We start from the raw sequence: 23,984 nt of genomic DNA on the forward strand, positions 1-23,984 counted from the left end.
AATGGTAACAAGATGTGGGCACATTGGAGTAGGTGTGGCCTTGTTGGAGGAAGTGTGTCATTGTGGTGCAGGGTGGGGCTAGGAGGTAGGTTTTAGGTTTCCAAAACCCCAAACCAGGCTCGGTCTCTCTCTTCTCTTCTCTTCTCTTCTCTTCTCTTCTCTTCTCTTCTCTTCTCTTCTCTCTCTCTCTCTCTCTCTCTCTCTCTCTCTCTCTCTCTCTCTCTCTCTCTCCCTCCCTCCCTCCCTCCCTCTCTCCTGTCTCTGCTGCTGCTGTGCTCCCATCCTTGATGGTAACATACTCCCCTCTGAAAACACAAGCAAGGCTCCATTTAAATGCTTTCTTTTCTAAGAGTTGTCTTAGTCGTGATATCTCTTCACAGCAACAGAACAGTATCTTAGACATAGGTGTAGTGCCTTTATTTTATTTATTTTTACTATAATTCTAAAGAGAAATGTTCATTTCATAGGTCAAAGGCTTTCCAGTATTTAGAGAAAACTATCTCATTGTACCTTTATAATTATGCAACAAAACCAATAATAGCCTGCTTTATCTTCTAATTCCATAGAAAGATAGTATGCTCAGAATCCATTTACTAGAAACCCAGTAATACAGAGCTTGAAGAAAATGTTTATATCACACTGTCAACCTCTACGGTCAAGCTTGAAGTTTTAGGTGATTTATTAAAAATGTTGATAAGGTTAGTACAAATATCACCTCAATGTCTATTCCTTTCTGTTATTCTTGTGGATTAAATTTTAAATTCGAGCTATATCACAAATTCAAAGGTTGGTGAGATAAGAAAATTTCAGAGCTGTTGCTTTTGCTGACTTTGAGCTTCCATAGATTCTAGTGAGAACTGGTCATATAAGGACAAATATTGACTTTGGAAACAAACTTTAGCCAAATTTAAGAAGTTCACTATATTTAGCTTTTTTTGAGACAAGGTTTCTCTGTGTACCCTTGGCTGTCCTGGACTTGATTTGTAGACCAGGCTGGCCTCAAACTCAGAGAGATGTACCTGCCTCTATATATCTAGCTTTTAATGGATTTTCTTAAAATTTTAAGACAAGGTTGTTCTGTATAGCCTTGCCTGTCCTGGATTCACTTTGTAGACCAGGCAGGCCTGGAACTCACAGAAATCTGCCTGCTTCTGCCTCCCTGAGTGGGATCACAGTGGTGTACCACAGAGCTGGCATGACCCATGCCTGGAATGACTTTGATTTTTTTATAGGCAATGGATTTAGTTTTTTTAGGTAATGGTTTTAAGTATATATATTTGTTTTGCACACTGTTCTTTTAAAATTAATTAATTACCTTAGTTGTGTATGTGTGTGAGGACACATGGAGGTCACAGGACAAGATGCAGGAGCTGGATCTCTGCTTCTGCTAAATAGAGGATCTGACTTGGCAGCAAGGACCTTTATCCACTAATATGTTGTTAGCCTCAAAGTTTTGAATGGTCCTCCATTTCGTTGGCTAACGAATGGTCTTTTGTTGCATATACTGATTTTGAACTTGATATATAAATGAGGATGTGTAGTGGATTCACACATGTTTTTGTTTTAATCCCATATGTGGCATGGGGAACAGACTTGTGAGAGAAGAAGTGATTTTTATCCACTAGAAGAAAAACCACCTAACATAGAAGCTTGTTTTTTTGCCAGCTGAAACACGTCCTAGTAAAGACTCTGAGATGATATACATACATACATACATACATACATACATACATACATACATACATACGCCCAAAAGAGGAGGCTGGAGCTTTTTGGGTCTTGGTCTTGGTATTGTTTGGCTGTTCATCACACCACTTCAAGATGCTCCTAGAGAACTGCTCCCAGGAAGACTTCCAGGCTTCATCTGCTACTCCGGGTTCCAGCAGCAACATTGGTTGAATTGCTGGTCTGCTGAAATCCTTCTGATTATTCCAGGGGAATTGCTCCCAGGAACTGACTCCAAAAAGGTCTAATTCTCCTGTTCCATTAACCTCTTTTCTTTCCTATCTATGGTAAGTCGATTGGAACGAGTTATCAGCATTAAAGGACCTCAAAATGCAGAGGCAGGTGGATCACTGTGAGTTCGAGGCCAGCCTGGTCTACAAAGTGAGTCCAGGACAGCTATGGCTACACAGAGAAACCCTGTTAAAAAACAAAACAAAACAAAACAAAAAAACAAAAACCACCTCAAATACATTTGGAAAAGGTCAAAGCCTACAAGTTTCACCCAATATGCTTCGGGCACAATGAGTAACTTAACCTCTAATGTTGGGGAGGAAGATACAGGCTCTGAAGATGAAGAGATGCTGTTTTATGGTGTCAGCAAAATCGCAGCTGCTGTTGCAAAGTTCATTCCTGCTTTATACCCAGAGGGGATTTTCATGTTTTTCTTTGTCTTTTTACTGTATTACATTTTTTAAAAGATTGGAAGAAAGACTGATAAGATATGAAAACCCGAAGGGTCAGTAATTTCTATCATTCTGGAAAGGATGGGGCACCAAGGGCTGTACAACTAGAGAATTTGAAGGTAGAGGTTGAAGTATTTGGAAAGTAAAAATGGCTGTTGGTAAAAGGAAAACACCTGGTAACTGAGAGCCAGTGTTTCGCACAATTGCTGCCCCACCCTGACCCGTGTGCCAGGTGGTCAGAGCACCAGCATGCATACAAAATGGGATGGAGAAAAATGGGAAGCCAGAGAGGCACAAAGATTCTAGAAGAACAGAAAAGCAGACAGGCCAAAAGGACTTTGGAGATAAGTGCTCTGATAGAGGAATTCTCTAAGGCAACAGTGACACCATCAACTTTTCCAGTCTTTGTGCAACATATCCTTGCTAATGATGGTGGTGAGGCTTATGATGAGATGGCACGGTGTCCACTAGATATGCTAGATTTAAAGCATTTTAGAGAGGCTATTGTATTGTATGAAAGGCAATCATCTTTTGTTAAACAAATGTTAAGTAACTGGGCAATGCAGCATGGATTTATTTCCCAAGATTGGAAGGGATTAGTGACAGCTGTGTTAGAAGCTGCTCAACAGTTATCATGGTGGAGAAATGAAGCCAAGAGAATAGAACAACAAAATATAACAAGGGGGATAAATGTTGTTAAAGATCAATTGCTTGGTGTAGGGCATTATGCTGACTTAAGAGAACAAACCCAATCTGAACAATGTTGTGTTGCAGCCTTAAGAGCTTGGGATATGGTTGAGGAGCCCAGTAAAACAACCACTTCATTTACTAAGGTATTTCAAGGCCCTGGAGAAGCCTTCACAGTATTCTTAAAGAGATTGGATTCAGCTCTAAATAGGGCCATACCAGGCATTGAAACTTAATATATGAGAATGCAAATCCTGAATGTAAGAGAGCAATTAGACCATTAAAAGCAGGAGGATCCCCATTAGATGAGTGGGTAAGAGAGAATGGGTAAGAATGGGTAAGATACCCTCTGGAGCATCAAAACAATATCATAGGACAAGCTATAGTTATAGGTCTCAGATATCAAAACACCCAGTGCTTTAATTGTGGTAAATGTGGCCATTTACAAAGAAAATAAAGTTAAAAGTTCCAAATCTCAAAATAACACTTGCACTCACTTTGGAGTAAATGGTACTCATAGAAGAGTATAAGAAGCTTCTGGCCATGATGATAATGATATGCCAAAACTGATATGACTGTTAGCTCAAGGCCCCTCAGCAAACAATACCAGCTGTCTTATTTTGGTTGGCCAGGAGGTAAAAAACTTGCAGGAAAACAAAGACTAGGTATTGATTATTTGATGCATGCTACTGAAGGCAGTGGAGCTTTGGATCTGGCCTCAGATAAATCTCTGACACTATCCCCACAGGTTAAATGTTACAAAAATAACCACTGCTGTTTACCTTCATGGACAGTAGGAATAATCTTGGGAAGAGGTAGATGAATTTCTCAAGGCTTTATTGTGCATCCCAGTATTGTAGATGAGGATTGTAAGGAAGAAATTAAAATTATGGCATATGTAAAGAAGGAGATGCAAATTAATGTAGGGGATAGAATCGTGCAGCTGTTACTGTTTCCTTACATCAAGGGCAAAGTTGCTCCAGTAGAAAAACAGTAGAATTTGGGAGAACTGGAAGACATGTTTTCTGGCAAACCAAGGGTTAATGATCAGAGACCTAAATTAATGGTACAAATGAATGATGTTGAAATAGAAGGTTTGGTGGATACAGAAGTAGATGTCATGATCCTTTCTCAAAAGTATTGGAATACAGATTGGCCACTTTAGGTTAATATACAATTTATAGGAATTGGTAATTTATGTAAAATAAGACAACATGTATATTGGATTAAGAGGGTGAGACTAGAAGGGCAAACAGGGAAGCTCAGACCCTGTGTGGCTGATATAACCATAAATATATGGGGAAGGAAATCTTTTAAAACAATGGGGGTACTCAAATTAATATTCCTGCAGTCATAAAGACAGACAGTGATGAAATTAGAGGTGAAATGGCAGATGCTTCTGGGGAAGGTATTGACATGTGTAATCAAGAATAATCATAAGCTGTGCCCATTGCCCAAACACAGAACTTCACAGGTATTGAGTTTCCAAATTTATAAAAAGGGCCACTGCTTATATACCACCAGCCTTGCCCCAAAAATGGATATCAAACCGACCTGTGTGGCAAGAGCAGTGACCTCTAACAAAAGACATTGCAAGCCCTTCAACAACTGGTACAAGAACAGCTGGAGGCTCACCGTATAGAAGAGTCTACTAGCCCATGCAATTCTCCTGTGTTTGTTGTAAAAAAGAAATCAGGAAAATGGAGGATGGTAACGGATTTAAGAGCAGTGAATAGAGTAATTTAACCAATGGGTCCTTTACAGCCTGGAATTCCTTTACATTCTTTGTTACCTAGGTCATGGCCTATAACAGTAATTGACTTAAAAGATTGCTTTTTCACATTACCTTTGCATGAGCAGGATAGGGAAAGGTTTTGTATTCCTAGTATGTACTCTGGACAGTAGTGGTCCAAAGAAGAGAGACCTTTGGAAGATACTTCCACAAAGAAGTCCTCATTTCTACTGTCTTTCTTCCTTTTCCTGTAGATTTCTGAATATGTATTAGCTACTCTCTCCTATGTAACTAGTCATAATGTATATGAACGTCTAGGCCCATTCTATGAAACTATATATATTTGGGTTGCATATGAGTGTACAACTGCTATCAAAGTAATAAGATAACCAACATGAGATAACATAATAGCATAATTTTATTCATTTATTTTCTTTTAGAGACAAAATCTCTAGCTTGGATTAGCTTCAAATCACCTATGGGCCTAATGGTGACCTTGAGCACTTTTTTGAAACAGGTATGTTTTTATTTTGTATAAGTTTAGTGTGCATAGGGGTGTATGAATGTAAGTATGTATAGGTATACATGTGCCACAGGGAGTGAGTGGCTGTCCGAGGACAACCTCAAGTCTCAGTGGTCACCTTCCACCTTATTTAAAGCTATTTGTCATGTGACCTTCCAAGAATACTCCTTTCCTCATCCAATCCCACTGTGGAGTAAAGAGATTACAGATACTCTCTACCGCATCCAGCATTGCATGGGTTCTTAGGATTAAAACACTGGTTCTTATGCTTTCATGGAAAAAAAAAGACATTGGTATGCATCTTCCTTTTCTCTCACACCACAATCCTTTTACCTCTTCACAAAAGTAACTAATTACAATCCCAGCTGGGTGGGTAATCAATTTTTATTTTCTCATCATCTCATCACCAACATGCTTATGATTAAGCAGAAGTTTCATTGTACTTCATTCACCTCTATGGCTCTTTTCCTACAGAGAATTGTATTTATTTTTCACTTATAATGTATGTGTCCAAGAAATGCTATTGTTTTTCCTCTAAGACCTTTCCCAGGTTTGATTTTGCTTGATGGCATCACCTATTGTCATTTAAGGTGCTACTTTGTCTACACTTCCTGTAAACTGGCACTTAATTCTGCAAGATCAGATTTGTGTTGATTGTTTTCTTTCTTTTAGCTTCATAAATTGTGAAGTATTTATTCTATTTGAAGGTATATAAATTTCTACTGCCTCTTTTTATCTATGACATTAGGTGCCATGAATGATCAATACCATCAGTTTGTGATGCCTTTTAGATATTTTAGTTGTCAAATGTTCTTCCTCTGAAGTAAGGGAGAAGTTGTCAAAATAATAAATCTCATATCTTCACATACTCATGCATGTCATTTATTTGAAAATCAGGATGGCGCGTGGAAAATATTTACCTTACCTTTTTCCTTATGGATACTGACTATGTTGTACCACTCTCTGTTGGCAAAAATATTGTCATACTGATGATAGGCTGGTGCTGACTTAAGACAACAAGTCCAGTATGATGATACACTGATCGAACAAGGCCATGCTACAGCCTAAAGAGCTTGGGACATGGTGGAGAAACCTGGTAAGAGAAATATATAAGATGGGGAAATAGAAGACCCAGAGGGTCCTAGAAACCTACAAGAAGAACATCATGATGGGTGGATTGGGGCCCAGGGTGGTCTGCTCAAACTATTGCACTAATCAAGGACAATACAATAGTAAACATCGAACCCCTACTATGATCTACCCAATGGACAGGACACTCTACACAGTTATGTGGGGAGCGGAGACTGACTTTGACATGAACTCTGGTGCTCCATATTTGACCACCTCCCCTGGGTGAGGAGGCCTCGGGGCACTCAAAGAAAGAATAAGCAGGCTACCAAGATGAGATTTGATAGCCTAAGACCATATAGTGGGGGAGGAGGTCCCCCTCGGTCATAGACTTAGGGGAGGGGAATAGGGTGAAAAGCAGAAGGGAGGGAGGAATGGAAGGATACAAGTGATGGGATAACAATTGAGTTGTAATCTGAATAAATTAATAAAATTTAAAAAAGAAAAAAAGATAACCATTCCCTTTGCTAAGATATTTCAAGGGCCTGGGGAAGCCTTCACAGAATTTTTGCAGAGATTGAGATCAAGGCTAGATAAAGCAACAGCAGATGCTGACACCAAACAGGTACTGAAACTCATTATGGCATATGAGTGCTAATACAGAATGGAAGAGGGCAATTAGACCCTTAAAGGAAAGAGGGGCTCCGTTAGATGAATGGGTAAGAGAAACTGTTAATATTAGCTTTCCAGAACATCAAAACAATATAGTAGGTCAAGCTGTGGCCAGAGGTCCCAGATATCATAACACCAGTCTTTTAAGTGTGGCAGACTTGGTCATGCACAAAGAAACTGTAAGGTTAAAAGTCTCAGACCTCAAAATAACAGGTGAACTCAATTTGGAGAAAATAATACTCATTGGGCAGAACAAGGAGCATCTGGCCATGATGATTACGAGGTGCCAAGACATCCAGGGTATTGTAGTCAATGTGGGAAAGGAAAACATTGGATGAGAGATTGTCAATCCAAACGAGATGTGGAAGGTAATATATTACCAGTGGGAAATGGCAGGAGGGTCCCACCACCAACAATACAAGCCAAATTCCTCTGGCCAGTGCAGAAGTAACAGATTTACAGAAAAACGGGATTAGGTATTAGTGATCTAATACATGCTACTGAAGGCAGCATAGCCTTGGATCTGGCCTCAGATGTATGTATTACATTATCTCCACAGGTTGACTGTTAGAAACCAAGTACTGATGTTTATGGCCCTTTGCCTTTAGGGACAGTAGGAATGGTCCTACTATGATGAAGCCTGATACTGAGAAATTGGCTGCCCAGCCTTGCAGAGATTAGGTGGGCCAGTCCTTCAGGATTCATGATTCAGAGCAGTTTGTGAGATGCTTTGGGCTGACTGGCTGAAGGCAGAATGCACCTACGATGGAGAGAAACTTGTGACAGTGCAGAAGCAGTCTGTCAGATGCCTTGGGCCAGCTGGCTGAAGACTGGATGCCCTGACAATGGAGAGGAACTTGTCACTGTCCAGACAGTCAGCTCTCTGTCCTGTCAATACTTTTGGAAGTTACTTGCCTGCACTTCCTTCATATTAGATAGTTTTTCCTTCTGGGGTCTCTGATGGGGTTGAAGACTAGATAGCCACAGCATTAATATAAGTTTAGTTAAAACAAACAAACAAAACAAAACAAAACAAAAAACAAACTTTAGACATTAGGATAATAATCAGTAGCAAAGGATAGATAGTGGAATAATTTCTTAAAATTATTAACTACAAATGGACTGGTCATTGTAAATGTGACTTAACGAATAATTCTTATTTTGTTGTATATAGCTTATTTTATTTAAGATAAAGGGGGAGATGAAGGAAAGATAAGCATGTTTTTTGTTTGGATCACAAGTGGGGGACAAGAAAAAGACTTGTGAGAGAGCAGGTGATGTTTATCCCCTTAGAAGTCGAACCACCATGTGGGGGAGATTGATTGTTAACCAGCTGAAAAACATCCTTGAACAAATTCTGAGAGGCAGTATAAATGTGAGCCAAAAACAAGAGACAGGGCCTTTGGAGATGTGGGATAGTTTTGGCAGTTCACCACTCTGCTTGGAGCTGCTCCTAGAGAGAACCGCTCAAGTGAAGGCTTTGGGGCTCCAGGCCTGGCTGAGGTTCTGGGTTCTGGTTACTCCAGGTTCCAGCAGAAGAAATCCTGCTGATTATGCCGGGAGAATCGTTCCTCGGAACTGATATCCTTATGGTTTCATTACTGTATTCTTTAATCTTCTTTTCCTATTGTTTAGGTTAGTTGGCTTATAAGTGAGGTACTCTTGGTTAATAAGTTTATAATAAAATATATTTGCTAAGAAAATTGAGCCTACTGGCTGGTTTAATCTATTTTATAAGTTATTCTAGTAATTTTATTGAGTTTCCTCCCATTCAGTGATTTGAACAGAATATCTCTGTATTGTTTGAAATAGCAAAATAAATTTCCTCTTTTAATATGCAGTTTCAATTTTTTTTTTTTTGGTTTTTCAAGACAGGGTTTCTCTGTGTAGCCTTACCTGTCCTGGACTCGCTTTGTAGACCAGGCTGGCCTTGAACTCACAGCGATCCACCTGCTTCTGCCTCTCGAGTGCTGGGATTAAAGGCGTGCGCCACCACGCCCGGCTCACAGTTTCAGATTTTATTTCAGGGACTTTGTCATGAGTTATGCCTTTGAAAATACTTTGTCTATTTCTCTTATTTCCTCCTTTGAGAACTTAGAACTTATGAAAAGTAAAACAGATTTGAACAGCTGGTAAGGACTATTGACATACATAGATTCGTAAGAGTTTACAAAGCAAGAATGAAAGATGAGATGAAATAGCTGAAATAATTATCAATATATAACAGTGCAAATAATTAGAATATATGTAGGTGTTTCTGAACTAGTTTTAATTCTCTTTTAAAATTGACTTATTTCTTATTTGTGGTGTGTGTGTGTGTGTGTGTGTGTGTGTTTGTGTGTGTGTGTGTGTGTGTGTGTAGGTTCAGTGAGATACAGGAAAAATTATATTCAAGTCCTGAAATAATTCTATAGCCAGCTAACAAGAATCTCCTGGAAAATGTTACTACTTCTAGCCACTACTCTTTCCTTTTTCCTCCTGTTAATACAGTCCATTAGGCTGGGTGTGGTGGCTCATGTCTTTAATCCTAGCACTGGGGAGGCATAGGCAGGCAGATTGCTGTGAGTTTGAAGCCAGCCTGGTCTACAAAGCCCTGCCTCAAAAACAAACAAGCAAAGAAACAAACAAACAACCCCCCCCAAAAAAAACAAAATAAAAACTTGATCTTCTTCCTTGTAGTTCTCTTGTTAGTAGCCATTTTGCTCTCTCCACCCCATTTCTTTTTTCTTATTTTGGAGATTTAATTACAACATTTCTTCCTTCTTGGCCCACGCTCCAAATCAAAGGTTCTCAACCTGTGGGTCATCCTTTTGGGGATTGACTGACCCTTTCATAGGAGTTGCATATCAGATGTCCCAGTATAAGATAGTTATATCACAATTCACAACAGAAGAAAAGTTATATCTATGAAGGAGCAATAACAATAAATTTATTATTAGTGGTGATAACATGAGAAATGTTGTGGAAAGAGTTATTTTACTCTAGAGGGCATCTCTATCCCCAGACAGTTCCCAAATAATCGAGACAGAGACCTCTTAGAATTGTAAAAGCTTTAAAAGCACCATAACTGGTCAGTTATCAACACTGTAAGCTATTTAGCTACTTCCCAGCCACACACCCAAAGTCCCTTGCCATAATTTTTCCTTCTGTTCTGTCAGTCCAGTCCTCGTGGCCACATGCTATGGTCTTTACTGCCCTATGGTGGCTTCCTTCTCTCAAGCTTCCTCTTCTCCTGCTATCTTTTCTCTTTTCTTGTCTCCATCTGTTCCAGACCCAGGAACCTAAGGCCAATCTACTTCTTTTTAGCCCTGCTATAGGCTGTCAGCCACTCTTATTAACCAAAAAACTTTAAACTGGGGAGCAAGGTTTACAGAAAATACATCACTTGGTATATGTGAGAATGTGCTTATCTGGATAGCAACCAGATCCTGGGAGCAAGTACTTAGCATCTGAATACATAGGACCAGACCAAACCCCAACACACTATATTAAAGGGATAAAGTATTAAACCTAAAGTTCACCTTCTAGAATATTGTCTTTCTCAGCCACAATCAGAGCTTTCTCCTGCAGTAGATGAGAATAAATAATGAGACCCACAGCTGGACACTGTGCAGAGAGTGAGAGACATGGGAACACTCAGTATTAAATTTTATGTATTAAACTATATAAGTCACAACATTAGGGGTAAGGGAACACAGCAAAAGAGGAGACAGAAATATTGTTAAGAGCTAGAAGATAGAGGATGCCAAGGAAGAATCCAAGAAAACTAGGAATACAGCAGAACCTAAGAACATATTAACTCTCAGAGATGGTGGCAGCATGCACAGGGTCTACACAGAGATAAGCCAGGTGGTGTCCCAGCACTGAGAGGAAAAGTGGACACAAACCCCCATCCCTAACCCAGAAAATATCTCCAATTGATAGCCTTTGGCAAATGAAAAATTTGTTTTCTCCAACAATCTCACTAAGGCCAACCTCCATGCCCAGTAGTAAATGGCCAACACAAAACTAAGGTCACCTTTGGAGGTTCTTTGTCTCATGATGCTTTGTCAGGTGTTTTATTTTTGTAACCTTACAGGTCCTCTGAATATGTACTGAGGTTTCCATTTTTGCATTTTGTTTTATTTAATGAGATTTTTATGCATGCACACATGTGTGTCTTCACATCTATATGTGATTCTTCTGTGGCTTTTTTCTTCTGTTTGATAATTTTATCTTCATTTTGTTTGTTTTTACATTATTTTAACTTATTTTTAGATGTTTGTTTGTATTCTAATGAGAGAGAGAGTAGATTTGGGTGGGTGGGGAAGGGGGGGAGGATCTGTGGGAAGTTGGAAGAGGGGAAACAATGACAAGAATATATTATATGAAAAATCTATTTTCTATAAAATATACTATTGTTCTCAGAAAAATTAAAGTTACCTACATTGCTTATATTTTTTAATTAACATTATTTTTCATAGGACAGGTCTTCCCTAGAAGAACAGTATGTTGAAGCTGACTACAGTCTACTTTGATAACCAGATAGTTAATAGTAAACCATATGTTACAAGTAGCTCATTGAAAGAGGTCTGTAGATTTGATTGTGACTATGAAACTCTGTGGGTTTAAGTATGTTTCAAAGATGGAGGGGAATGAAGATTATGATGGTTTCTAATGAAAAAAATGCAAAAAGCATGTGAATACAGGATCTCTATGTACTAGAAAGAATTGATTTAGAGATTGTGAGGGATGCAACAATTAATACAGAACATTATGTTTTGATCAACAAGAAAAAGACCCCTAAAACTCATGTAGACATGCCATGCTTATACTACCAAATCATAATATACTATGCTTTATCAGAAAACACCAATTATTTTATGCCCGTAAAATGGGATCAGGGTAAGGGAAATGGAGTGCTACCACTTTGAGCACTTGTAACCATTTATTCCTCTCTCTGTGCTGCTGGCAGCATAGACTTTACTGAAGCAATATGTTTACTTCTCTGTGGTAGATGACTCCTAAGTCAGAAGGGTTGTGAGTGATAAGGATGTCCAGAGGAGTTTCCTTGCTCTGACGCAGGAAAAGATGGATGCATTGTTATTTAAAGAAGACAGAACTAGCTACAGTTAGTGAGTGTACCTTTGAGCTTTCAGAACCCACAGTGTATCACCTTGGCAGACCACATGATTTAATGGGCTATTGATGAAATAAAAGAAAGCAAAAATACATTCAAAAATCTATAAAAAGCAATTATTTATATACTACACAGCAGGGAGTTGTTGATGAAGGATATTTTTTCTTTTTGGTCTCCAAGATCCACATAAGTTCAACCATTTAACTAAGAAAAACAGATGAAAATTATTTTAATTAAAAAATTAAAGGCCAACAAAATTTTTCTATTGCTAGACAATCATTACTGAATGCTACCATTCTTATGTGAAATTACAGGACATTAAAGAAGAGACTTATGCACCAAGATAGGAAAGATGTTTTCTTCAAGGCTGCCAATTACAAATAGCCAAAACACTATGAATATAACATTTATATAATTCCTGATTGCTTCATGGTTCTTCTGCTTGTAGGTAGTTTATTGTATATATGTGTAATGATATAAATATATATGTAAAAAATAATAAAAAGAGACTTATAGCTCAAATGGCTTCTGGAACACAGCAGTAGGTTTGTCAGGGCATGGTATATTAGAACTACGGACAAGAAAAGGATAGGGCAAAGAACTCATGGTTTTATGACTAGCAAGCCAAAATGCAGGCAGCCTGCTGCAAAGGTAAGCTTCTGATCAATAGCATTATTGCTTTGATTCATGGTTCAGGGAAGCAATACTTTCAGACTAAAACATTTAAAGGCAGGCTACAGAGTCAGTGGCAAGAGCATCTCATCTGAAAATGGAGTTTCCATGTCTTTTGTAGTTCACTGCAGAGTGATATTCTTTTCATGTTTTCTTTATTGATGTATTTTCATTGTACGCAATGCTGGCTTTTAGAAAAGCAATTTATTTCAAGTTCATTATCTATTTTTACCATGTTACCCTCTTGTCTCTTTTCCTTTTCTCCTCCTCCATTTTTCTTTCCTTTGCTAGTACCTTTTTCTACACACACACACACACACACACACACTAGTTTTATCTGTTTACAAAGTGATAGGATGTACAAATTAAAGAAAAATATCCTTGCTTTTCTGAGTTTAGCTTATTTAATTTCATATGATGATCACTAACTATCAACATCCAAGAAGTGGAATCATTTCGTTCTTTATGGTTGAATAAAGCTCCATTGTGTAACTGCAGCACATTTTTTTCTTATCAACTCATCTGCTCCAAACACCTACACTCATTTTGTAAGTCAGCTACTGTGACTAGTGCTGCAGATACTTATATACCCATATTTAGAACCCTCTGGGAATAGGAATTTCTTTTGTAAATATGTGTTTGTTTTAATTAGTATATAAAGTATTAGGTCTAATTATGGCATTTTCAAACAATTATTTTTGTTGATTTTTCTCTCCACTCTTGGTCACCTCACCTTGACTCCTCTTTCTCTTTTCTACCCCTAGTAGGCTCCTGCATCCTTTCATGTCACATGTGTTCTCCTTCCTTTCTCACCCCCTCCATTTTGTATCCCTGTTGTCTCTCTCTACACTGTCTGGAGAGTCAGTTGTCCTGAGTGAATATGTTTGTATCATAGTGTGCCAGTATGTTGGAAGCTTGTCATTTCCCTAGCAAATAGATAAAAGTTTTCTCGCCAATCAGTGTGATTCTAAAACTCTCGGAGCCTCCCTTTTTAGGTTCCTCTCACTTTGTGTTAAGGACAAGGAATATGGTCTTCTGTTTCTGACACAGGAGAGGTACTTATTTTGAGATTTGGGGCTGGTGGGCAGGTGATGCACAACAATACTAAATGCCACTGAATTTCTTTGTATTTGAAAGTGACTTGGGTCTCCAAAGTCTTACTGCACCCCAAGGCTCATATATGCCTGTTCTCAGGATAAGACTGACAAGCTGTAGCCGTGGTTCCTTATATACTCTCCATGTCTTACATGTTAAAGCACATGTGGGTCTAGAGGTAAGAATTGTCTAGAAACAGAAAGGTGGGCACAGAGATAGCAATGTGCTACTATTCAAAGATAATACAACAGGTAGAAATTGGTGAAAGAGATACTTTCAGGACAATCAATATTCTGTTCCCTTTGGTCAATCACATGACAGCATTCCTGCTGCTGAAATATAAGTTTAAAAAGATTGACTCTGTGGGATGGCACTTGAAGGCCACGATTGCCTTGTGGAGTGCCAGGACATTTAAACTAAGACTTTATGGCTTAAGTGGGTAATGGAGTGGGGCCCAGGCAATCTGTTATCAGTATTGTTTTTGTGAGGTTATAAACAAGAGGGGAGCCAAAGGTCTGGGCTCAAGCCACTTAAAAAGCCAAAATTGGGCTGGTGAGGTAGATCAGTTGTCCAAAGCACTTGCCATCTGACAAGCTGAGTTCAATTTCCAGAACCCCCATAAGAATGGAAAGAGAGAACTGACTCCGCACAATTGTCTTCCAACTATGGATGCTATGTCTCATGTGCCCCACACCATGCATATAACAGTAGTAAAAAATCAACAGAAATGTTTAAAACATTACAGAATGGCCTGTATGCAATCCAAGCACCTTAGAAGCTTAGAAGGAACAGTTATCATGAGTTAATAAGGCTTATAGAGAGATCCCTTTTCTCAAAAGTCATGGGAGGGAGGAAGTGAGGGAGAAGAAAGGAAGAAAGAAAGAAAGAAAGAAAGAAAGAAAGAAAGAAAGAAAGAAAAGAAAGAAGGCAAGGCAAGGCAGGTAGCCCAGCTGGAACTGGTGGAATGGTTCAGAGAGTAAAGGCTTTTGCCACAAAGACTTGATCTCCAGGACCTATATGATAGAAAGAGAGAACCAATTCCTTCACATTATCCAGGGACCTCCACACAATTGGCATGATGTATGTATTTGTATACGGGCACTATACAGAATGAAAAAAAGCATAAGCAAACAAAGAAAGCATAGAATCAGATGGCTTCCAGGGAGGGTACGTTCTCTTTAGAAGGTCTCTTGGCTAAACTTAAGGCTAGGGTTGAGGAGAATACCAATGTTCAAGGTGAAGTATTTAAGGCTCAAAAATATATAGTAGTCCAAGCAGACGTGTTAGTAATACATAGTGCATACCTCTTCTAGGTAACGTCATAGTACTACTCTGATTTCATGGCAAGAAGCCCATTGCTGTACCAAAAAATGCAAATAATGAATAGAAAGGGAGCCTAGCCTGGGACATTTAGTCCTCTCCAGTGTTCATACTTTAAATTACAAAGCTACCGCTTCTACCCTGAAGAGCCACACCAGGAAGTAGAGTGCACTGTTCCTTGAAGATTAAACAGCAAGCAGACACCTGTGGGAAAGCCTTTCAAATTCAAGTTCCTAGATCCTATGGGGCTTCTCCTTGCACAGTTACACCAAGTACTGATGATGGAACAAATGAGATTTGTTTCATCTAAAGAAGAAGATTTTCAAAACTAAAAAACAAAACAAAACAAAGACACCCCCCCCCCCCGAGACAACCAAAAGTATTGATTGTAGGAAATATATGTGAAGGTTGTTTCTGTACTATGCCAGATGACTTCTCCCAAAATCTTAGAGCTTCAGTGTTTCTCGCAGTGCAATCTGAGGAGTTGCTTGGGAGGACTATCCTCTGCTTATAAAGGAAGAGCATGGGAAATATCAGCTCAGAGGATGGTAGGAGAAAGTAGACAGATGGGCTCCTAGGATAGACAAATTTCTACTTTAAGTCCATTAGTGGTGATATTATTCTTCATTCTTTGAGGATTTCATGTATCTCTATTATATTTTCTCTTCCCAATTGCTCCCAGATCCTTACTCTCTTTCCTACCTATTCAACTTCATATTTTTTCTCTCTCTTAAAAGAAAAATGAAAAATCTGAGTGTGGTGGGGCATGCCTTTAATCCCAGTACTTGGAAGACAGAGGCAGGTGGATCGCTGTCAGTTCAAGGACAGCCTGGTCTATAAAGCGAGTTCAGGACATCCAAGGCTATACAGAGAAACCCTGTCTTGGAAAAAAAGAAAGAAAGAAAGAAAGAAAGAAAGAAAGAAAGAAAGAAAGAAAGAAGAAAAAACCATAACTCAAGCTCAAAACAATAAAAAACAAGCAAAATAAAAAACCCACATAAAACACAGATGCAGACACAAAGACACACCACCGGACAGATACACACACACACACACACACACACACACACACACACACACACACACACACAGAGAGAGAGAGAGAGAGAGAGAGAGAGAGAGAGAGAGAGAGAGAGAGAGAGAGAGAGGCATGTATGCACACACAACCTGGAGTTTGGTTTGTGTTGACTAGCTACTTCTAAGCATGGAATCTGCCCCAGAGTATAGTTGACATACCCAGTGTCACTCCTTGAAAAAAAATAACTGATATTCACTCACATAGCAGCAATCATCTGCAAATAGCTTCTTGGGTACAGATGGGACCTATGCTCAGTTCCTTTCCTCTACACTCCAACTTTGTCTGGTTTAATCTTGTGAAGATCTTGGGCATACTGTCACAGTGCATGTGTGTTCCCTGTTCCTTCCCTGTTCCTTCTTGAGAAGTCTGTTCCCCAATTCTAGGTCATACTGCTTTGCTCGCGTTTAACTCTATATTAAAATGAAATCTGTGCAAGATTAACCAATTTCATAGAAATGGTTTCGAAGGGGAATGAATGCCCTTTGGCTACTAGAAATTTGGGAATCCCACAAATAAAGTAAAATCAGATTATGCACATCAAGGATCCACCGACCTCTTAGAAACATGAAGAAAACCTGATGCAAGTGGCATTTGAAGGCATACTTCAATCCGTGTGATTGCCTTCTCATTCTGAGCTAAGTGGAAGCCTGGACGAAACAGCTGTTGCTTTGGGTAACAATTCACGTTTTGATGCTTTCTAGCCAAGCTCTGTGCTCAGATTTGGTGAGGCTTCAGCTTGGGCAAATATGTGCATGTGGTGATCATAGTCTCTTCCTGTGTGCATGTTAACTGAGACAAAATCCTAGCTTAGGGGCAGGGAGGAGTAGGTGGCCAAGAAGTCCCACCACAGGGTAAGGAGCTACTGATAATTTCTGGCTGCCAGGAGAGGGAGAGTCAGTTTTCTTTAAGGGTGTGACCTCTCATAGTTGATAACACTTCAAGGAATGGCTCCACACCCAAGAGTATTTGAGCTGTATAAATTGGACTCCTAGAGCTTTATAAAAAGAAGATAAGAATTTGGGCAGATAAGGAGGCAGAAGTGGATCTGGGAAGAATTGAAAGTGGCATAAATACTATTAAAATATATTATATGAACTTCTGTAAGAATTAATGAAATACTATTTAAAGAATTTGACTCTTAATAAACTCCATCTTTTCTTCATATAAAACAAAACTTCCGAACCTCCGGAATATCCAGTATTTAGCCCTAGGTCAGGGTCAATACAAAGCAATAGTGAGGAAATCTCATGACCTTTGTAATTGTCCTGAATACCTGCTCAAGGCAAAGTTGAAGTGGTTATTTTCTATTAAAAGATTAAAAGCTTCCTCTCACTACAAAAGGAAAGGAAAGAGAGTAACTGAAAACAAATAGCAACACCCACCCTCCACTCCCTATAAAGAGAATACTAAGAGGGCTAGCAAAGTGAAATTTGCCCAAGATATTTTTATTTCCTGTTGATATTATTTATTTATCTTGTGGCTAGTTTAACAATAGCTTCTTTTGATGAAATTACTTTTTTTTAAATTAGTGGCTTCTTTCCTTCCTAGCCTTAAAATTTAAGGGAAACACTGGGAATCCCCCACACTTGGTTAAAGGAAACCAGCAAAAATAAATGACAAACAGACACCAGAAAACACAGGGACTTAACTAATGGCTTCCATCAATCCTACACTGTGTTTAATCTGAGCTTTTTATTGAAACACCAAGTTTTATTGAAATTGTTTGGAATAGGAATGAATGCTCTTTGGATACCAGACATTAGAGAATCTCACAAAGAAGGCAAAATCAAATTACATGCATCAAGGATCCACTGACCTTCCAGAAAACAAGAAAAGCTGATGCAAGTGGCATTTGAAGGCATACTCCATCTGTGAGTCAATAATGTGATTGTCTTCCCATTCTGAGCTAAGTGGAAGCTCGGAAGAAACAGCTGTTGCTTTGGGTAACAATTCACATTTTGATGTTTTCTAGCCAAGCTCAGGACAGATGACCTTCAAAACAATTAGCTCTTTAATCACCAGGATGGCTCATGATTATTTGATGTCATCCTGCTCTCTACATTCACACAAAACTCTATTATTAGACTTACTTCTCTCAAAGACAGACAGGCACAAAGCCAAAGCAACCTGAACATTTGCATTTACTCAGATAATGCTGACTTATTCAGTGGGGAACCCAGTGAGAACTGCATCTGGCCAAGTGACATGTGGATGCAAGTGGACATGTTTGTTAGAGGAAGAGAATTAGCTTTCATCGAGTCCTGCAGTGCCATCCACCTGGCTTATCACAGCTCCTCATACACTGCCTTCGTTTTTTTGTCCCTGGATGGATACCAGATGGTATAAAACTTGCTATCCACACAGTCAACCACTTTCTAGAAGTCATTGCCACTCACTGTCCTTGTTGTTATATGAGGCTCAGGTTTTAGTCCTTATCGGTCTTCCTGTAACTAACTTTCTCTTGTAGCTGTGATAAACGAAAATTTATGTTGTTGTTCTCCTTTTCTTGCTATAAATGAATGAGTCTGACCCTTTGGTGAGGCTTTCTTCATCAAACCACATTAAATGGTTCTTTTAAAATCTTTATTGTGTTTTTCTTTGGGGGAGAGGGTACTTGGAAGGACAACTGGGTGACAGCAGAAAGGCATTGGTTTGGGGAAGGAAGGTAGAAAAGAGATGGGAGCAAGGGCATGACGAGCTAGATGACGGTTGGAAGTGGCTTCTGCAATGCATGGAGAGAGGAGAGAGAGGTTGTTGCAGGAGGCATTAAGGGAAAGTACAACAGGTGGTCCCTCTTTGGTTCAACTCATCTTGACTTTGGGCTCAGATTGGTGAAAAGCCCTTTGCTTCGTCCTTCTTTCAGCACGTAAAGGCAGTTGTACCTGTGATGGTTAGTTTTTGTAGAGTTGATACAAGCTATAGTCTCCTAGAAAGAGGGAACATCAACTGAAAACAAAAGCTTCGGCCAGATTGCCCTGTGGGCCTATGAGGCATTTTAATTGTTAATTGGTATAGGAGGACCAATCCATTGTTGACTGAACCATACCTCGGCAGGAAGGCCTGAACTGTAATAATAAAAAAAATAATTGAGCAAGCCAGAGGGAACACATGAGTAAGCAGGGTGCCCCATGTTTCTGCTTCAGTTTTCTCTGGGTTTGTTTTGAGTTCCTCCCTTAGTTTCTCTTGATGATGGACTTATGGAAACCATAAAATGAAATAAACTGTTTTCTACCCATGTAGCTTCTGATCCTAGTATTTATCGCAGCAAGAGAAAGCAGTCAAGATGGCAGTGGTAGCTTTGTGGCCAGTTTTCCTATATACTTTGCTATGGTTTACCTTGGTCCTCCTGACCTCTCTAAATATACCCATCTTCAGGACAATGAGTAAGTATTTTCTTAGTCTATATTTGGTCAGGAAACCATTTTCCTGTCTTTGAAGCCCAGGACTAGGAAAGGTTTAGATACAAAAACATCATTTTCAGTCTACTGTAGGGAGAAGGAAGGCAAAGTATTCTTGTTGCAAAGAGAGACCAGCACTCCCAGAGATTACTTTAAAAGGTGGCACTTGATAGCAATAAAGTGCCCTATGAAGAAAAAGTATAATGTTAATTGAGAAGGATTGACTTACAGACAAGTTGCTTATAGATCTAAAAAGAATTTTTCATTTTATACATTTCCTTTACCTTTTATCTTCACAAGAAAGAATTTTAAAAGTCTCTGCTGGTCTTGGGTAAAACTGATGCTACATATGAAGGTTACAGGTGAGTATTGACCAAAGATATCAAAGAGACTGAAGGAATTAGGAGTACACTAAATATAGCTCAGTTTTTAGTGGTAAGCCACATCAGAGACAGGTAACGGCAAAGAATTACAATGAGCATATAATAGAATACTATAAACAACTGTTTTCTCTCATATTTCATAAGTTCAAAGAAATGGATGAATTCCCTAGGAATGTGCAATTCACCAGGACTGAATCATAAATAAATAAGAAATCTGAAAAGAGTGATGATAAGAAAGGGGAATGGTTCAATAATATAAAAAACTTTTTAAAAAAATCCCTAATTAATTACTATAAAATAGTTCTTAATGAGATATCCACAAAGAGAGCTTATTTGTTTATGTATTTAATTAATCAATCAATCTATTTATTTATTTATTTATTGGGTTCTTTTTTTTTTTGAGACAGGGTTTCTCTGTGTAGCCTTGGCTGTCCTGGACTTTGTAGGCCAGGCTAGCCTCAAACTCACAGTGATCTACCTGCCTCTGCTTCCCGAGTGCTGGGATGAAAAGCATGCACCTCCACTGCCCAGCAGTACAAATTGAGGTTAAAGAATACTTAAGTAGTTATATATCATTCCCAAGTGAAATTTACTCTAGAGAAAGCAAACATAATTCAATATATAAAGGATTCAATCTATGCAATACACATGTTAACACAATCAACAGCAGAGAACACATGATCATCTTAGTACAGACAAAGCATTTGGTAAGATTTAATGACCCCTTGTGATTGAGCCACTCAAACTCTTCAACACAATAAGGGGCACAAATGAAAAACCTATACTAACACCATGTTTGCTGACATGATAAAAGTTTTCCTCCAGTATAAAGAAAAAGAAAAAGATGATAAATCTCATCATTATTATTCAATGTAATACTTCAGGTCTATCTGGAACCATTTTGAAAATTGATGAAGAGACTTGACAACCATTGTGCACTATTGCTGGGATTGTAAATGATGCAAGCACTATGGAAAACTTTGTGGAAACTCCAACATTCAGAATGTAGAGGCAAAAGTATTGAGGATTCAAGGCTAGCTCAAAATACAGATTGAGACTATTTCAAAATCCACTATATGACTGAATAATCCTACTTCTGGGAATATATGCAAAATAAGTTAAGATAAAATGAAGTGATTCAGTCACAAAAGCCAGGTTCTTTATAACTCCACTTATATATCTGCTATGCCCAAGATTTCGAGAGACTCCCTATCAGACCACCCAAAAGCCAAGTCCAAATGCAATGGCAAGGAAGTATTTAATGCAGGCTCGAACCCGGGCCATGCTCCAATGCATTGACACAGTGCATGCAGGGAAGCAGCCTCTAGTATCAATTGAGAGGTTTTTTAAAAATAGGTTTTAGACAAAGAAATGAGTTTTAAAGTATATGATTGGATGGCATTTGGGCAGAAAAGCTGTAAGCAGGGAATTACAAGCCTTGGCCTTTCATGGTTGGGTAATAGGTGTAGGGGCAAGTTGGCCTACAGAAAAGATTGGTTGAAGCAGTCACGAGGCCATTAGCAACTCATGCCTGGCTTCTCCTAATTGGTTGTTTCTTTGTGCCAGACCACCTGCTGGTCAACTTGACCTGCAGAGAGTATATTTGGACTTTCCCAAGGTGAGCTGATTGTGTTGCTAGGGAATATTTTTCTGTTTAGACTAGTTTGTGGTTTTTCTGGAATCTGGGTTCAGCCCTTGGCTAAGTTTAACACGAAACAGAGTTTCTTTTTTTTAAATGGAGATTGTCTGGCCCATACATATCTAGCATGATCAACCCCTTAGAAGGAGAAAACAGAGTCAGAAGCAATGGAGAGGAGAAAAAAAAAAAAACAGCTACCACTCACTGTGGTTCAGGTTTGTATTAAAATGCAAATTGGTTTACAATACTGAAAACTCTTTTTTTTTTTGTCAGCTTGATACAAGTTTGAGTCATCTGAGATGGGGAACCTCAACTGAGTAAATAACTTTGTAAATTGGCTTGTCATCAAAAAAAAAATAAAAAAAAAAATAAAAAATTGGACCAGTATTTTTTTTTTTAACCTATGAACACTAGGTAGGAGACGGTGTTACAGTAATACTTTTTCCCACAGTGAGGGAAGCAACTAAATCTGGAACTGTGTTGACAAATTCATTCTTACCCTGTCCTTTCAAGGATATCATGTAGGTCAGAGAAGTAGCCTAATGAAATTATCCAGACAACATGGAAAGCTAAGGATAAAAAAAAAAATCATTTAGTTCACAAAAGTTACCACATAAAGAATACAAGACTTTCTGTACATGCTTTAAGCTCACAAAAGAATGTCAGTGCTCTCTATCCTGTCTCTACGAAGAGCACTCCTCAGAGTCAGAAGGGACAAGCTAGTATTCTATAGCATTAAGAAAGTTTATATGCCAGGAGTGGTGGTGCACGCCTGTAATCCCAGCACTTGGGAGGCAGAGGCAGTTGGATCTCTGTGAGTTCAAGGCCAGCCTCGTCTACAAGTCCAGTCCAAGAGAGTCAAGGCTACATGGAGAAAATCTGTCTTGGGAGAAAAAAAAAGAAGAAAGTTTATATATATATGGAACTTAGACACTAATGTTTATTTTCTGAAATCTTAGGTAAGATTTTAAGCTAATTTTGTGTCAGTTTATGCAGCTGTGTAATTGAGAAGAAACATGTACAAAATCCTCTTTGAATTGTTATGGAAATCAAATAAGATAACTGATGCAGACTCACATAATATAATGTCCCACTCATACTAAGAATTTAACAAATGAGATGGGAATATTGGTGCACACCTTTAATCCCAGCACTCAGGAATCAGAGGCAAGCAGATCTCTGTGATTTCAAGGCCAGCCTGGTCTGCAAAGTAAGTCCAGGACAGCAAGGGCTATTACAAAGAGAAACTCTGTCTCAAAAAAACCAAAGAGAAAAAAAATCTAATAAATGTAGGTGTGAAAATTAGCCAAGGTAATGCTCTGGTCACAGTTTGAGCATGGAGAGCATTTAACGTGCTTCATTAAACCTCCATGTCATTTCTGTTCTCTATTGTGCTCTGTTCCCATTGTGTTTTGGATTCCTCTGGAGTGTCAGGAAATATAGTGGTCAGAGATTTAGAAGACATTCTACTCCTACAAATGGCTAGGGAGGATATAGGGACTACCTTTATTTGTTTATTTTTCATGAATGATTTTATTGAAAATGTCTGATCATAGTCCCCTCCCCCAGCTCCTTCCAGATCCTCTCCACCTCCTGACGCATACAATTCTATACCTTCTTTCTCTGTAGAGATAGATGATCTCCTTATCCCATAATTGCTTTGGGTCTCTGTGCTTTGACTTTGAAATGTCAGTTTCTAAAGGGCAAGCAAAAAGCTATGCCTAGCTCAGAGAAGCCAAAGAAGCTGCTTAGCCGCTATTCAAAAAAAGGGTAACATTATTGAGATGTAGACCTTAATGAACTTTAGGGGGATGGCGTCCTTTCCTCACTTTCTCTTTCCCTGTCTACCTGTCACACAATATTATTGCGATAGGATCCACATAGTGTGTAATTCACTCATCTAAAGTGGATTTTACCCTTCCTACACAGTTGTGCGCTCACTGCCATCAGCTCCATTTAAAATCTTTTCTGCATCCCTAAAGACACTTTACCTATTACACCATCATGCCTGTGAGAGAACAGATTCGTATTTTCCAAATTTTTTGAACACACTGTATTTAGCAAAAATCACAACTCAAATTCTTTCTCCATTTAAAGGTTTGTTTGCATTTTTGTTGTTTATTTACTCTATATTCCAAGCCCTTAGCATATCCATTTATTTGAAATTATTTTCCTCATTTTTGTGGTATA

Source organism: Acomys minous (genome assembly GCF_964271855.1).
Source record: "Acomys minous genome assembly, chromosome: 7".
NCBI classification, from domain to species: domain Eukaryota; kingdom Metazoa; phylum Chordata; class Mammalia; order Rodentia; family Muridae; genus Acomys; species Acomys minous.